General features: G+C 41.1%; 9 non-coding genes across 9 annotated transcripts; all 9 read right to left on the bottom strand.

Moving 5' to 3' along the window:
* Positions 1-1864: 1864 nt before the first annotated feature.
* On the bottom strand, positions 1865-1937 carry TRNAK-UUU (transfer RNA lysine (anticodon UUU)). The gene has a single exon. It is a non-coding gene; the product is annotated as a tRNA-Lys (tRNA).
* A 1610-nt stretch (positions 1938-3547) lies between these two features.
* On the bottom strand, positions 3548-3620 carry TRNAK-UUU (transfer RNA lysine (anticodon UUU)). Its single transcript has one exon. It is a non-coding gene; the product is annotated as a tRNA-Lys (tRNA).
* Positions 3621-5214: 1594 nt separating this feature from the next.
* On the bottom strand, positions 5215-5287 carry TRNAK-UUU (transfer RNA lysine (anticodon UUU)). The gene has a single exon. It is a non-coding gene; the product is annotated as a tRNA-Lys (tRNA).
* Positions 5288-8583: 3296 nt separating this feature from the next.
* On the bottom strand, positions 8584-8656 carry TRNAK-UUU (transfer RNA lysine (anticodon UUU)). Its single transcript has one exon. It is a non-coding gene; the product is annotated as a tRNA-Lys (tRNA).
* A 769-nt stretch (positions 8657-9425) lies between these two features.
* Positions 9426-9498, bottom strand: TRNAK-UUU (transfer RNA lysine (anticodon UUU)). The gene has a single exon. It is a non-coding gene; the product is annotated as a tRNA-Lys (tRNA).
* Positions 9499-10266: 768 nt separating this feature from the next.
* TRNAK-UUU (transfer RNA lysine (anticodon UUU)) lies at positions 10267-10339 on the bottom strand. Its single transcript has one exon. It is a non-coding gene; the product is annotated as a tRNA-Lys (tRNA).
* Positions 10340-11107: 768 nt separating this feature from the next.
* Positions 11108-11180, bottom strand: TRNAK-UUU (transfer RNA lysine (anticodon UUU)). Its single transcript has one exon. It is a non-coding gene; the product is annotated as a tRNA-Lys (tRNA).
* A 768-nt stretch (positions 11181-11948) lies between these two features.
* TRNAK-UUU (transfer RNA lysine (anticodon UUU)) lies at positions 11949-12021 on the bottom strand. The gene has a single exon. It is a non-coding gene; the product is annotated as a tRNA-Lys (tRNA).
* A 2450-nt stretch (positions 12022-14471) lies between these two features.
* On the bottom strand, positions 14472-14544 carry TRNAK-UUU (transfer RNA lysine (anticodon UUU)). Its single transcript has one exon. It is a non-coding gene; the product is annotated as a tRNA-Lys (tRNA).
* Positions 14545-15342: the final 798 nt, after the last annotated feature.

Here is a 15342-nt window from a genome sequence, read left to right on the forward strand (position 1 = left end):
GCTATTTCATGCTATTTAGAAGCACAGTCAGGCTTGAAATGTTGGCAAAGCATCCAAGAACTCTGGACTCCACTACCTTAGAGTCATATTGCCCAAGGTTGCGATGCCATCAGAAATAGCACATATTAGAATGAGCAATTCATATTTCCTGCTTAATTTTTTGTAAAAGAAGCAAAGGTACACCTGAACAGGGACTTGAACCCTGGACCCTCAGATTAAAAGTCTGATGCTCTACCAACTGAGCTATCCAGGCACAGGGATCACTGCCCATTTGAAACTTGATTTTCACTCTACAGCACCTCCATACATGGCTACCTCACTGGTCAATAAAGGAAATGAATTACTAGTGCATTACACACATTTTGACACTGGAGACATAACTTTTTTCAGTCATTCCGTATCCAGATATAGAGATTTGCAGCATCTAGGACTTTAATGTTCACCCACTTACGGATTTGAATGTTTTGCCACATTCATGAGTGCAAACTTGCTCCCCATTAAAGACGAACATGTGCTCCTCAATGCACACACTGGGCAATGCAGTCCACTCTAAATCGACGATTAATGACATGCTCGTTTTGTGCAATGGAGTTTCAGTCAATTGGAAAACATTTTGAAAAGTTATATTGCAACAGAAGCCCAGCCTTAAAAAAAAGTGGATTTCACTTCTAAATGATTACATGAGGAAGGAAAGGAGACCAGATGCAAAAAAGGTGCTGTGGCTTAGTTGGTTAAAGCGCCTGTCTAGTAAAAAGGAGATCCTGAGTTCGAATCTCAGCAGCGCCTCTCTGCTTTTTTTTTCGACCAATCTGTCTCCCCAATATTAAAACTTTGTACAAAGATTGCTATTTCATGCTATTTAGAAGCACAGTCAGGCTTGAAATGTTGGCAAAGCACCCAAGAACTCTGGTCTCCACTACCTTAGAGTCATATTGCCCAAGGTTGCGATGCCATCAGAAATAGCAAATATTAGAATGAGCAATTCATATTTCCTGCTTAATTTATTGTAAAAGAAGCAAAGGTACGCCTGAACAGGGACTTGAACCCTGAACCCTCAGATTAAAAGTCTGATGCTCTACCGACTGAGCTATCCAGGCACAGGGATCACTGCCATTTGAAACTTGATTTTCACTCTACAGCACCTCCATACATGGCTACCTCACTGGTCAATAAAGGAAATGAATTACTAGTGCATTACACACATTTTGACACTGGAGACATAACTTTTTTCAGTCATTCCGTATCCAGATATAGAGATTTGCAGCATCTAGGACTTTAATGTTCACCCACTTACGGATTTGAATGTTTTGCCACATTCATGAGTGCAAACTTGCTCCCCAGTAAAGACGAACATGTGCTCCTCAATGCACACACTGGGCAATGCAGTCCACTCTAAATCGACGATTAATGACATGCTCGTTTTGTGCAATGGAGTTTCAGTCAATTGGAAAACATTTTGAAAAGTTATATTGCAACAGAAGCCCAGCCTTAAAAAAGTGGATTTCACTTCTAAATGATTACATGAGGAAGGAAAGGAGACCAGATGCAAAAAAGGTGCTGTGGCTTAGTTGGTTAAAGCGCCTGTCTAGTAAACAGGAGATCCTGAGTTCGAATCTCAGCAGCGCCTGTCTGCTTTTTTTTCGACCAATCTGTCTCCCCAATATTAAAACTTTGTACAAAGATTGCTATTTCATGCTATTTAGAAGCACAGTCAGGCTTGAAATGTTGGCAAAGCATCCAAGAACTCTGGACTCCACTACCTTAGAGTCATATTGCCCAAGGTTGCGATGCCATCAGAAATAGCACATATTAGAATGAGCAATTCATATTTCCTGCTTAATTTTTTGTAAAAGAAGCAAAGGTACGCCTGAACAGGGACTTGAACCCTGGACCCTCAGATTAAAAGTCTGATGCTCTACCGACTGAGCTATCCAGGCACAGGGATTACTACCCATTTGAAACTTGATTTTCACTCTACAGCACCTCCATACATGGCTACCTCACTGGTCAATAAAGGAAATGAATTACTAGTGCATTACACACATTTTGACACTGGAGACATAACTTTTTTCAGTCATTCCGTATCCAGATATAGAGATTTGCAGCATGTAGGACTTTAATGGTCACCCACTTACGGATTTGAATGTTTTGCCACATTCATGAGTGCAAACTTGCTCCCCAGTAAAGACGAACATGTGCTCCTCAATGCACACACTGGGCAATGCAGTCCACTCTAAATCGACGATTAATGACATGCTCGTTTTGTGCAATGGAGTTTCAGTCAATTGGAAAACATTTTGAAAAGTTATATTGCAACAGAAGCCTAGCCTTAAAAAAAGTGGATTTCACTTCTAAATGATTACATGAGGAAGGAAAGGAGACCAGATGCAAAAAAGGTGCTGTGGCTTAGTTGGTTAAAGCGCCTGTCTAGTAAACAGGAGATCCTGAGTTTGAATCTCAGCAGCGCCTGTCTGCTTTTTTTTCGACCAATCTGTCTCCCCAATGTTAAAACTTTGTACAAAGATTGCTATTTCATGCTATTTAGAAGCACAGTCAGGCTTGAAATGTTGGCAAAGCCTCCAAGAACTCTGGACTCCACTACCTTAGAGTCATATTGCCCAAGGTTGCGATGACATCAGAAATAGCACATATTAGAATGAGCAATTCATATTTCCTGCTTAATTTTTTGTAAAAGAAGCAAAGGTACGCCTGAACAGTGACTTGAACCCTGGACCCTCAGATTAAAAGTCTGATGCTCTACCGACTGAGCTATCCAGGCACAGGGATCACTGCCCATTTGAAACGTGATTTTCACTCTACAGCACCTCCATACATGGCTACCTCACTGGGCAATAAAGGAAATGAATTACTAGTGCATTACACACATTTTGACACTGGAGACATAACTTTTTTCAGTCATTCCGTATCCAGATATAGAGATTTGCAGCATCTAGGACTTTACTGTTCACCCACTTACGGATTTGAATGTTTTGCCACATTCATGAGTGCAAACTTGCTCCCCAGTAAAGACGAACATGTGCTCCTCAATGCACACACTGGGCAATGCAGTCCACTCTAAATCGACGATTAATGACATGCTCGTTTTGTGCAATGGAGTTTCAGTCAATTGGAAAACATTTTGAAAAGTTATATTGCAACAGAAGCCCAGCCTTAAAAAAGTGGATTTCACTTCTAAATGATTACATGAGGAAGGAAAGGAGACCAGATGCAAAAAAGGTGCTGTGGCTTAGTTGGTTAAAGCGCCTGTCTAGTAAACAGGAGATCCTGAGTTCGAATCTCAGCAGCGCCTGTCTGCTTTTTTTTCGACCAATCTGTCTCCCCAATATTAAAACTTTGTACAAAGATTGCTATTTCATGCTATTTAGAAGCACAGTCAGGCTTGAAATGTTGGCAAAGCATCCAAGAACTCTGGACTCCACTACCTTAGAGTCATATTGCCCAAGGTTGCGATGCCATCAGAAATAGCACATATTAGAATGAGCAATTCATATTTCCTGCTTAATTTTTTGTAAAAGAAGCAAAGGTACGCCTGAACAGGGACTTGAACCCTGGACCCTCAGATTAAAAGTCTGATGCTCTACCGACTGAGCTATCCAGGCACAGGGATCACTGCCCATTTGAAACTTGATTTTCACTCTACAGCACCTCCATACATGGCTACCTCACTGGGCAATAAAGGAAATGAATTACTAGTGCATTACACACATTTTGACACTGGAGACATAACTTTTTTCAGTCATTCCGTATCCAGATATAGAGATTTGCAGCATCTAGGACTTTAATGTTCACCCACTTACGGATTTGAATGTTTTGCCACATTCATGAGTGCAAACTTGCTCCCATGCACACACTGGGCAATGCAGTCCACTCCAAATCGACGATTAATGACATGCTCGTTTTGTGCAATGGAGTTTCAGTCAATTGGAAAACATTTTGAAAAGTTATATTGCAACAGAAGCCCAGCCTTAAAAAAGTGGATTTCACTTCTAAATGATTACATGAGGAAGGAAAGGAGACCAGATGCAAAAAAGGTGCTGTGGCTTAATTGGTTAAAGCGCCTGTCTAGTAAACAGGAGATCCTGAGTTCGAATCTCAGCAGCGCCTGTCTGCTTTTTTTTCGACCAATCTGTCTCCCCAATATTAAAACTTTGTACAAAGATTGCTATTTCATGCTATTTAGAAGCACAGTCAGGCTTGAAATGTTGGCAAAGCATCCAAGAACTCTGGACTCCACTACCTTAGAGTCATATTGCCCAAGGTTGCGATGCCATCAGAAATAGCACATATTAGAATGAGCAATTCATATTTCCTGCTTAATTTTTTGTAAAAGAAGCAAAGGTACACCTGAACAGGGACTTGAACCCTGGACCCTCAGATTAAAAGTCTGATGCTCTACCAACTGAGCTATCCAGGCACAGGGATCACTGCCCATTTGAAACTTGATTTTCACTCTACAGCACCTCCATACATGGCTACCTCACTGGTCAATAAAGGAAATGAATTACTAGTGCATTACACACATTTTGACACTGGAGACATAACTTTTTTCAGTCATTCCGTATCCAGATATAGAGATTTGCAGCACCTAGGACTTTAATGTTCACCCACTTACGGATTTGAATGTTTTGCCACATTCATGAGTGCAAACTTGCTCCCCATTAAAGACGAACATGTGCTCCTCAATGCACACACTGGGCAATGCAGTCCACTCTAAATCGACGATTAATGACATGCTCGTTTTGTGCAATGGAGTTTCAGAGTTTCAGTCAATTGGAAAACATTTTGAAAAGTTATATTGCAACAGAAGCCCAGCCTTAAAAAAAAGTGGATTTCACTTCTAAATGATTACATGAGGAAGGAAAGGAGACCAGATGCAAAAAAGGTGCTGTGGCTTAGTTGGTTAAAGCGCCTGTCTAGTAAAAAGGAGATCCTGAGTTCGAATCTCAGCAGCGCCTCTCTGCTTTTTTTTTCGACCAATCTGTCTCCCCAATATTAAAACTTTGTACAAAGATTGCTATTTCATGCTATTTAGAAGCACAGTCAGGCTTGAAATGTTGGCAAAGCACCCAAGAACTCTGGTCTCCACTACCTTAGAGTCATATTGCCCAAGGTTGCGATGCCATCAGAAATAGCAAATATTAGAATGAGCAATTCATATTTCCTGCTTAATTTATTGTAAAAGAAGCAAAGGTACGCCTGAACAGGGACTTGAACCCTGGACCCTCAGATTAAAAGTCTGATGCTCTACCGACTGAGCTATCCAGGCACAGGGATCACTGCCATTTGAAACTTGATTTTCACTCTACAGCACCTCCATACATGGCTACCTCACTGGTCAATAAAGGAAATGAATTACTAGTGCATTACACACATTTTGACACTGGAGACATAACTTTTTTCAGTCATTCCGTATCCAGATATAGAGATTTGCAGCATGTAGGACTTTAATGGTCATCCAGCCCACGCATTTGAATGTTTTGCCGCATTCATGAGTGCAAACTTGCTCACCAGTAAAGACGTACATGTGCTCCTCAATGCACACACTGGGCAATGCAGTCCACTCTAAATCGTCGATTACTGACATGCTCGTTTTGTGCAATGGAGTTTCAGTCAATTGGAAAACATTTTGAAAAGTTATATTGCAACAGAAGCCCAGCCTTAAAAAAGTGGATTTCACTTCTAAATGATTACATGAGGAAGGAAAGGAGACCAGATGCAAAAAAGGTGCTGTGGCTTAGTTGGTTAAAGCGCCTGTCTAGTAAACAGGAGATCCTGAGTTCGAATCTCAGCAGCGCCTGTCTGCTTTTTTTTCGACCAATCTGTCTCCCCAATGTTAAAACTTTGTACAAAGATTGCTATTTCATGCTATTTAGAAGCACAGTCAGGCTTGAAATGTTGGCCAAGCCTCCAAGAACTCTGGACTCCACTACCTTAGAGTCATATTGCCCAAGGTTGCGATGCCATCAGAAATAGCACATATTAGAATGAGCAATTCATATTTCCTGCTTAATTTTTTGTAAAAGAAGCAAAGGTACGCCTGAACAGTGACTTGAACCCTGGACCCTCAGATTAAAAGTCTGATGCTCTACCGACTGAGCTATCCAGGCACAGGGATCACTGCCCATTTGAAACTTGATTTTCACTCTACAGCACCTCCATACATGGCTACCTCACTGGGCAATAAAGGAAATGAATTACTAGTGCATTACACACATTTTGACACTGGAGACATAACTTTTTTCAGTCATTCCGTATCCAGATATAGAGATTTGCAGCATCTAGGACTTTACTGTTCACCCACTTACGGATTTGAATGTTTTGCCACATTCATGAGTGCAAACTTGCTCCCCAGTAAAGACGAACATGTGCTCCTCAATGCACACACTGGGCAATGCAGTCCACTCTAAATCGACGATTAATGACATGCTCGTTTTGTGCAATGGAGTTTCAGTCAATTGGAAAACATTTTGAAAAGTTATATTGCAACAGAAGCCTAGCCTTAAAAAAAGTGGATTTCACTTCTAAATGATTACATGAGGAAGGAAAGGAGACCAGATGCAAAAAAGGTGCTGTGGCTTAGTTGGTTAAAGCGCCTGTCTAGTAAACAGGAGATCCTGAGTTCGAATCTCAGCAGCGCCTGTCTGCTTTTTTTTCGACCAATCTGTCTCCCCAATGTTAAAACTTTGTACAAAGATTGCTATTTCATGCTATTTAGAAGCACAGTCAGGCTTGAAATGTTGGCCAAGCCTCCAAGAACTCTGGACTCCACTACCTTAGAGTCATATTGCCCAAGGTTGCGATGCCATCAGAAATAGCACATATTAGAATGAGCAATTCATATTTCCTGCTTAATTTTTTGTAAAAGAAGCAAAGGTACGCCTGAACAGTGACTTGAACCCTGGACCCTCAGATTAAAAGTCTGATGCTCTACCGACTGAGCTATCCAGGCACAGGGATCACTGCCCATTTGAAACTTGATTTTCACTCTACAGCACCTCCATACATGGCTACCTCACTGGGCAATAAAGGAAATGAATTACTAGTGCATTACACACATTTTGACACTGGAGACATAACTTTTTTCAGTCATTCCGTATCCAGATATAGAGATTTGCAGCATCTAGGACTTTACTGTTCACCCACTTACGGATTTGAATGTTTTGCCACATTCATGAGTGCAAACTTGCTCCCCAGTAAAGACGAACATGTGCTCCTCAATGCACACACTGGGCAATGCAGTCCACTCTAAATCGACGATTAATGACATGCTCGTTTTGTGCAATGGAGTTTCAGTCAATTGGAAAACATTTTGAAAAGTTATATTGCAACAGAAGCCTAGCCTTAAAAAACGTGGATTTCACTTCTAAATGATTACATGAGGAAGGAAAGGAGACCAGATGCAAAAAAGGTGCTGTGGCTTAATTGGTTAAAGCGCCTGTCTAGTAAACAGGAGATCCTGAGTTCGAATCTCAGCAGCGCCTGTCTGCTTTTTTTTCGACCAATCTGTCTCCCCAATATTAAAACTTTGTACAAAGATTGCTATTTCATGCTATTTAGAAGCACAGTCAGGCTTGAAATGTTGGCAAAGCATCCAAGAACTCTGGACTCCACTACCTTAGAGTCATATTGCCCAAGGTTGCGATGCCATCAGAAATAGCACATATTAGAATGAGCAATTCATATTTCCTGCTTAATTTTTTGTAAAAGAAGCAAAGGTACACCTGAACAGGGACTTGAACCCTGGACCCTCAGATTAAAAGTCTGATGCTCTACCAACTGAGCTATCCAGGCACAGGGATCACTGCCCATTTGAAACTTGATTTTCACTCTACAGCACCTCCATACATGGCTACCTCACTGGTCAATAAAGGAAATGAATTACTAGTGCATTACACACATTTTGACACTGGAGACATAACTTTTTTCAGTCATTCCGTATCCAGATATAGAGATTTGCAGCATCTAGGACTTTAATGTTCACCCACTTACGGATTTGAATGTTTTGCCACATTCATGAGTGCAAACTTGCTCCCCATTAAAGACGAACATGTGCTCCTCAATGCACACACTGGGCAATGCAGTCCACTCTAAATCGACGATTAATGACATGCTCGTTTTGTGCAATGGAGTTTCAGTCAATTGGAAAACATTTTGAAAAGTTATATTGCAACAGAAGCCCAGCCTTAAAAAAAAGTGGATTTCACTTCTAAATGATTACATGAGGAAGGAAAGGAGACCAGATGCAAAAAAGGTGCTGTGGCTTAGTTGGTTAAAGCGCCTGTCTAGTAAAAAGGAGATCCTGAGTTCGAATCTCAGCAGCGCCTCTCTGCTTTTTTTTTCGACCAATCTGTCTCCCCAATATTAAAACTTTGTACAAAGATTGCTATTTCATGCTATTTAGAAGCACAGTCAGGCTTGAAATGTTGGCAAAGCACCCAAGAACTCTGGTCTCCACTACCTTAGAGTCATATTGCCCAAGGTTGCGATGCCATCAGAAATAGCAAATATTAGAATGAGCAATTCATATTTCCTGCTTAATTTATTGTAAAAGAAGCAAAGGTACGCCTGAACAGGGACTTGAACCCTGGACCCTCAGATTAAAAGTCTGATGCTCTACCGACTGAGCTATCCAGGCACAGGGATCACTGCCCATTTGAAACTTGATTTTCACTCTACAGCACCTCCATACATGGCTACCTCACTGGGCAATAAAGGAAATGAATTACTAGTGCATTACACACATTTTGACACTGGAGACATAACTTTTTTCAGTCATTCCGTATCCAGATATAGAGATTTGCAGCATGTAGGACTTTAATGGTCACCCACTTACGGATTTGAATGTTTTGCCACATTCATGGGTGCAAACTTGCTCCCCAGTAAAGACGAACATGTGCTCCTCAATGCACACACTGGGCAATGCAGTCCACTCTAAATCGACGATTAATGACATGCTCGTTTTGTGCAATGGAGTTTCAGTCAATTGGAAAACATTTTGAAAAGTTATATTGCAACAGAAGCCTAGCCTTAAAAAACGTGGATTTCACTTCTAAATGATTACATGAGGAAGGAAAGGAGACCAGATGCAAAAAAGGTGCTGTGGCTTAGTTGGTTAAAGCGCCTGTCTAGTAAACAGGAGATCCTGAGTTCGAATCTCAGCAGCGCCTGTCTGCTTTTTTTTCGACCAATCTGTCTCCCCAATATTAAAACTTTGTACAAAGATTGTTATTTCATGCTATTTAGAAGCACAGTCAGGCTTGAAATGTTGGCAAAGCATCCAAGAATTCTGGACTCCACTACCTTAGAGTCATATTGCCCAAGGTTGCGATGCCATCAGAAATAGCACATATTAGAATGAGCAATTCATATTTCCTGCTTAATTTTTTGTAAAAGAAGCAAAGGTACGCCTGAACAGGGACTTGAACCCTGGACCCTCAGATTAAAAGTCTGATGCTCTACCGACTGAGCTATCCAGGCACAGGGATCACTGCCCATTTGAAACTTGATTTTCACTCTACAGCACCTCCATACATGGCTACCTCACTGGGCAATAAAGGAAATGAATTACTAGTGCATTACACACATTTTGACACTGGAGACATAACCTTTTTCAGTCATTCCGTATCCAGATATAGAGATTTGCAGCATCTAGGACTTTAATGTTCACCCACTTACGGATTTGAATGTTTTGCCACATTCATGAGTGCAAACTTGCTCCCCAGTACAGACGAACATGTGCTCCTCAATGCACACACTGGGCAATGCAGTCCACTCTAAATCGACGATTAATGACATGCTCGTTTTGTGCAATGGAGTTTCAGTCAATTGGAAAACATTTTGAAAAGTTATATTGCAACAGAAGCCCAGCCTTAAAAAAGTGGATTTCACTTCTAAATGATTACATGAGGAAGGAAAGGAGACCAGATGCAAAAAAGGTGCTGTGGCTTAGTTGGTTAAAGCGCCTGTCTAGTAAACAGGAGATCCTGAGTTCGAATCTCAGCAGCGCCTGTCTGCTTTTTTTTCGACCAATCTGTCTCCCCAATATTAAAACTTTGTACAAAGATTGCTATTTCATGCTATTTAGAAGCACAGTCAGGCTTGAAATGTTGGCAAAGCATCCAAGAATTCTGGACTCCACTACCTTAGAGTCATATTGCCCAAGGTTGCGATGCCATCAGAAATAGCACATATTAGAATGAGCAATTCATATTTCCTGCTAAATTTTTTGTAAAAGAAGCAAAGATACGCCTGAACAGGGACTTGAACCCTGGACCCTCAGATTAAAAGTCTGATGCTCTACCGACTGAGCTATCCAGGCACAGGGATCACTGCCCATTTGAAACTTGATTTTCACTCTACAGCACCTCCATACATGGCTACCTCACTGGTCAATAAAGGAAATGAATTACTAGTGCATTACACACATTTTGACACTGGAGACATAACTTTTTTCAGTCATTCCGTATCCAGATATTGAGATTTGCAGCATCTAGGACTTTAATGTTCACCCACTTACGGATTTGAATGTTTTGCCACATTCATGAGTGCAAACTTGCTCCCCAGTAAAGACGAACATGTGCTCCTCAATGCACACACTGGGCAATGCAGTCCACTCTAAATCGACGATTAATGACATGCTCGTTTTGTGCAATGGAGTTTCAGTCAATTGGAAAACATTTTGAAAAGTTATATTGCAACAGAAGCCCAGCCTTAAAAAAGTGGATTTCACTTCTAAATGATTACATGAGGAAGGAAAGGAGACCAGATGCAAAAAGGGTGCTGTGGCTTAGTTGGTTAAAGCGCCTGTCTAGTAAACAGGAGATCCTGAGTTCGAATCTCAGCAGCGCCTGTCTGCTTTTTTTTCGACCAATCTGTCTCCCCAATATTAAAACTTTGTACAAAGATTGCTATTTCATGCTATTTAGAAGCACAGTCAGGCTTGAAATGTTGGCAAAGCATCCAAGAATTCTGGACTCCACTACCTTAGAGTCATATTGCCCAAGGTTGCGATGCCATCAGAAATAGCACATATTAGAATGAGCAATTCATATTTCCTGCTAAATTTTTTGTAAAAGAAGCAAAGATACGCCTGAACAGGGACTTGAACCCTGGACCCTCAGATTAAAAGTCTGATGCTCTACCGACTGAGCTATCCAGGCACAGGGATCACTGCCCATTTGAAACTTGATTTTCACTCTACAGCACCTCCATACATGGCTACCTCACTGGTCAATAAAGGAAATGAATTACTAGTGCATTACACACATTTTGACACTGGAGACATAACTTTTTTCAGTCATTCCGTATCCAGATATTGAGATTTGCAGCATCTAGGACTTTAATGTTCACCCACTTACGGATTTGAATGTTTTGCCACATTCATGAGTGCAAACTTGCTCCCCAGTAAAGACGAACATGTGCTCCTCAATGCACACACTGGGCAATGCAGTCCACTCTAAATCGACGATTAATGACATGCTCGTTTTGTGCAATGGAGTTTCAGTCAATTGGAAAACATTTTGAAAAGTTATATTGCAACAGAAGCCCAGCCTTAAAAAAGTGGATTTCACTTCTAAATGATTACATGAGGAAGGAAAGGAGACCAGATGCAAAAAGGGTGCTGTGGCTTAGTTGGTTAAAGCGCCTGTCTAGTAAACAGGAGATCCTGAGTTCGAATCTCAGCAGCGCCTGTCTGCTTTTTTTTCGACCAATCTGTCTCCCCAATATTAAAACTTTGTACAAAGATTGCTATTTCATGCTATTTAGAAGCACAGTGAGGCTTGAAATGTTGGTAAAGCATCCAAGAACTCTGGACTCCACTACCTTAGAGTCATATTGCCCAAGGTTGCGATGCCATCAGAAATAGCACATATTAGAATGAGCAATTCATATTTCCTGCTTAATTTTTTGTAAAAGAAGCAAAGGTACGCCTGAACAGGGACTTGAACCCTGGACCCTCAGATTAAAAGTCTGATGCTCTACCGACTGAGCTATCCAGGCACAGGGATCACTGCCCATTTGAAACTTGATTTTCACTCGACAGCACCTCCATACATGGCTACCTCACTGGTCAATAAAGGAAATGAATTACTAGTGCATTACACACATTTTGACACTGGAGACATAACTTTTTTCAGTCATTCCGTATCCAGATATAGAGATTTGCAGCATCTAGGACTTTAATGTTCACCCACTTACGGATTTGAATGTTTTGCCACATTCATGAGTGCAAAATTGCTCCCCAGTAAAGGCGAACATGTGCTCCTCAATACACACACTGGGCAATGCAGTCCACTCTAAATCAACGATTAATGACATGCTCGTTTTGTGCAATGGAGTTTCAGTCAATTGGAAAACATTTTGTAAAGTTATATTGCAACAGAAGCCCAGCCTTAAAAAAAGTGGATTTCACTTCTAAATGATTACATGAGGAAGGACAGGAGATCAGATGCAAAAGAGGTGCTGTGGCTTAGTTGGTTAAAGCGCCTGTCTAGTAAACAGGAGATCCTGAGTTCGAATCTCAGCAGCGCCTGTCTGCTTTTTTTTCGACCAATCTGTCTCCCCAATATTAAAACTTTGTACAAAGATTGCTATTTCATGCTATTTAGAAGCACAGTGAGGCTTGAAATGTTGGCAAAGCATCCAAGAACTCTGGACTCCACTACCTTAGAGTCATATTGCCCAAGGTTGCGATGCCATCAGAAATAGCACATATTAGAATGAGCAATTCATATTTCCTGCTTAATTTTTTGTAAAAGAAGCAAAGGTACGCCTGAACAGGGACTTGAACCCTGGACCCTCAGATTAAAAGTCTGATGCTGTACCGACTGAGCTATCCAGGCACAGGGATCACTGCCCATTTGAAACTTGATTTTCACTCTACAGCACCTCCATACATGGCTACCTCACTGGTCAATAAAGGAAATGAATTACTAGTGCATTACACACATTTTGACACTGGAGACATAACTTTTTTCAGTCATTCCGTATCCAGATATAGAGATTTGCAGCATCTAGGACTTTAATGTTCACCCACTAACGGATTTGAATGTTTTGCCACATTCATGAGTGCAAACTTGCTCCCCAGTAAAGACGAACATGTGCTCCTCAATGCACACACTGGGCAATGTAGTCCACTCTAAATCGACGATTAATGACATGCTCGTTTTGTGCAATGGAGTTTCAGTCAATTGGAAAACATTTTGAAAAGTTATATTGCAACAGAAGCCCAGCCTTAAAAAAGTGGATTTCACTTCTGATTGATTACATGAGGAAGGAAAGGAGACCAGATGCAAAAAAGGTGCTGTGGCTTAGTTGGTTAAAGCGCCTGTCTAGTAAACAGGAGATCCTGAGTTCGAATCTCAGCAGCGCCTGTCTGCTTTTTTTTCGACCAATCTGTCTCCCCAATATTAAAACTTTGTACAAAGACTGCTATTTCATGCTATTTAGAAGCACAGTCAGGCTTGAAATGTTGGCAAAGCATCCAAGAACTCTGGACTCCACTACCTTAGAGTCATATTGCCCAAGGTTGCGATGCCATCAGAAATAGCACATATTAGAATGAGCAATTCATATTTCCTGCTTAATTTTTTGTAAAAGAAGCAAAGGTACGCCAGAACAGGGACTTGAACCCTGGACCCTCAGATTAAAAGTCTGATGCTCTACCGACTGAGCTATCCAGGCAGATGGATCACTGCCATTTGAAACTTGATTTTCACTCTACAGCACCTCCATACATGGCTACCTCACTGGTCAATAAAGGAAATGAATTACTAGTGCATTACACACATTTTGACACTGGAGACATAACTTTTTTCAGTCATTCCGTATCCAGATATTGAGATTTGCAGCATCTAGGACTTTAATGTTCACCCACTTACGTATTTGAATGTTTTGCCACATTCATGAGTGCAAACTTGCTCCCCAGTAAAGACGAACATGTGCTCCTCAATGCACACACTGGGCAATGCAGTCCACTCTAAATCGACGATTAATGACATGCTCGTTTTGTGCAATGGAGTTTCAGTCAATTGGAAAACATTTTGAAAAGTTATATTGCAACAGAAGCCCAGCCTTAAAAAAGTGGATTTCACTTCTAAATGATTACATGAGGAAGGAAAGGAGACCAGATGCAAAAAGGGTGCTGTGGCTTAGTTGGTTAAAGCGCCTGTCTAGTAAACAGGAGATCCTGAGTTCGAATCTCAGCAGCGCCTGTCTGCTTTTTTTTCGACCAATCTGTCTCCCCAATATTAAAACTTTGTACAAAGATTGCTATTTCATGCTATTTAGAAGCACAGTGAGGCTTGAAATGTTGGTAAAGCATCCAAGAACTCTGGACTCCACTACCTTAGAGTCATATTGCCCAAGGTTGCGATGCCATCAGAAATAGCACATATTAGAATGAGCAATTCATATTTCCTGCTTAATTTTTTGTAAAAGAAGCAAAGGTACGCCTGAACAGGGACTTGAACCCTGGACCCTCAGATTAAAAGTCTGATGCTCTACCGACTGAGCTATCCAGGCACAGGGATCACTGCCCATTTGAAACTTGATTTTCACTCGACAGCACCTCCATACATGGCTACCTCACTGGTCAATAAAGGAAATGAATTACTAGTGCATTACACACATTTTGACACTGGAGACATAACTTTTTTCAGTCATTCCGTATCCAGATATAGAGATTTGCAGCATCTAGGACTTTAATGTTCACCCACTTACGGATTTGAATGTTTTGCCACATTCATGAGTGCAAAATTGCTCCCCAGTAAAGGCGAACATGTGCTCCTCAATACACACACTGGGCAATGCAGTCCACTCTAAATCAACGATTAATGACATGCTCGTTTTGTGCAATGGAGTTTCAGTCAATTGGAAAACATTTTGTAAAGTTATATTGCAACAGAAGCCCAGCCTTAAAAAAAGTGGATTTCACTTCTAAATGATTACATGAGGAAGGACAGGAGATCAGATGCAAAAGAGGTGCTGTGGCTTAGTTGGTTAAAGCGCCTGTCTAGTAAACAGGAGATCCTGAGTTCGAATCTCAGCAGCGCCTGTCTGCTTTTTTTTCGACCAATCTGTCTCCCCAATATTAAAACTTTGTACAAAGATTGCTATTTCATGCTATTTAGAAGCACAGTGAGGCTTGAAATGTTGGCAAAGCATCCAAGAACTCTGGACTCCACTACCTTAGAGTCATATTGCCCAAGGTTGCGATGCCATCAGAAATAGCACATATTAGAATGAGCAATTCATATTTCCTGCTTAATTTTTTGTAAAAGAAGCAAAGGTACGCCTGAACAGGGACTTGAACCCTGGACC

The sequence above is a fragment of the Ambystoma mexicanum genome, unplaced genomic scaffold (assembly GCF_040938575.1).
Source record: "Ambystoma mexicanum isolate Mex_15411 unplaced genomic scaffold, UKY_AmexF1_1 Mex_scaf1, whole genome shotgun sequence".
Lineage (NCBI taxonomy): Eukaryota > Metazoa > Chordata > Amphibia > Caudata > Ambystomatidae > Ambystoma > Ambystoma mexicanum.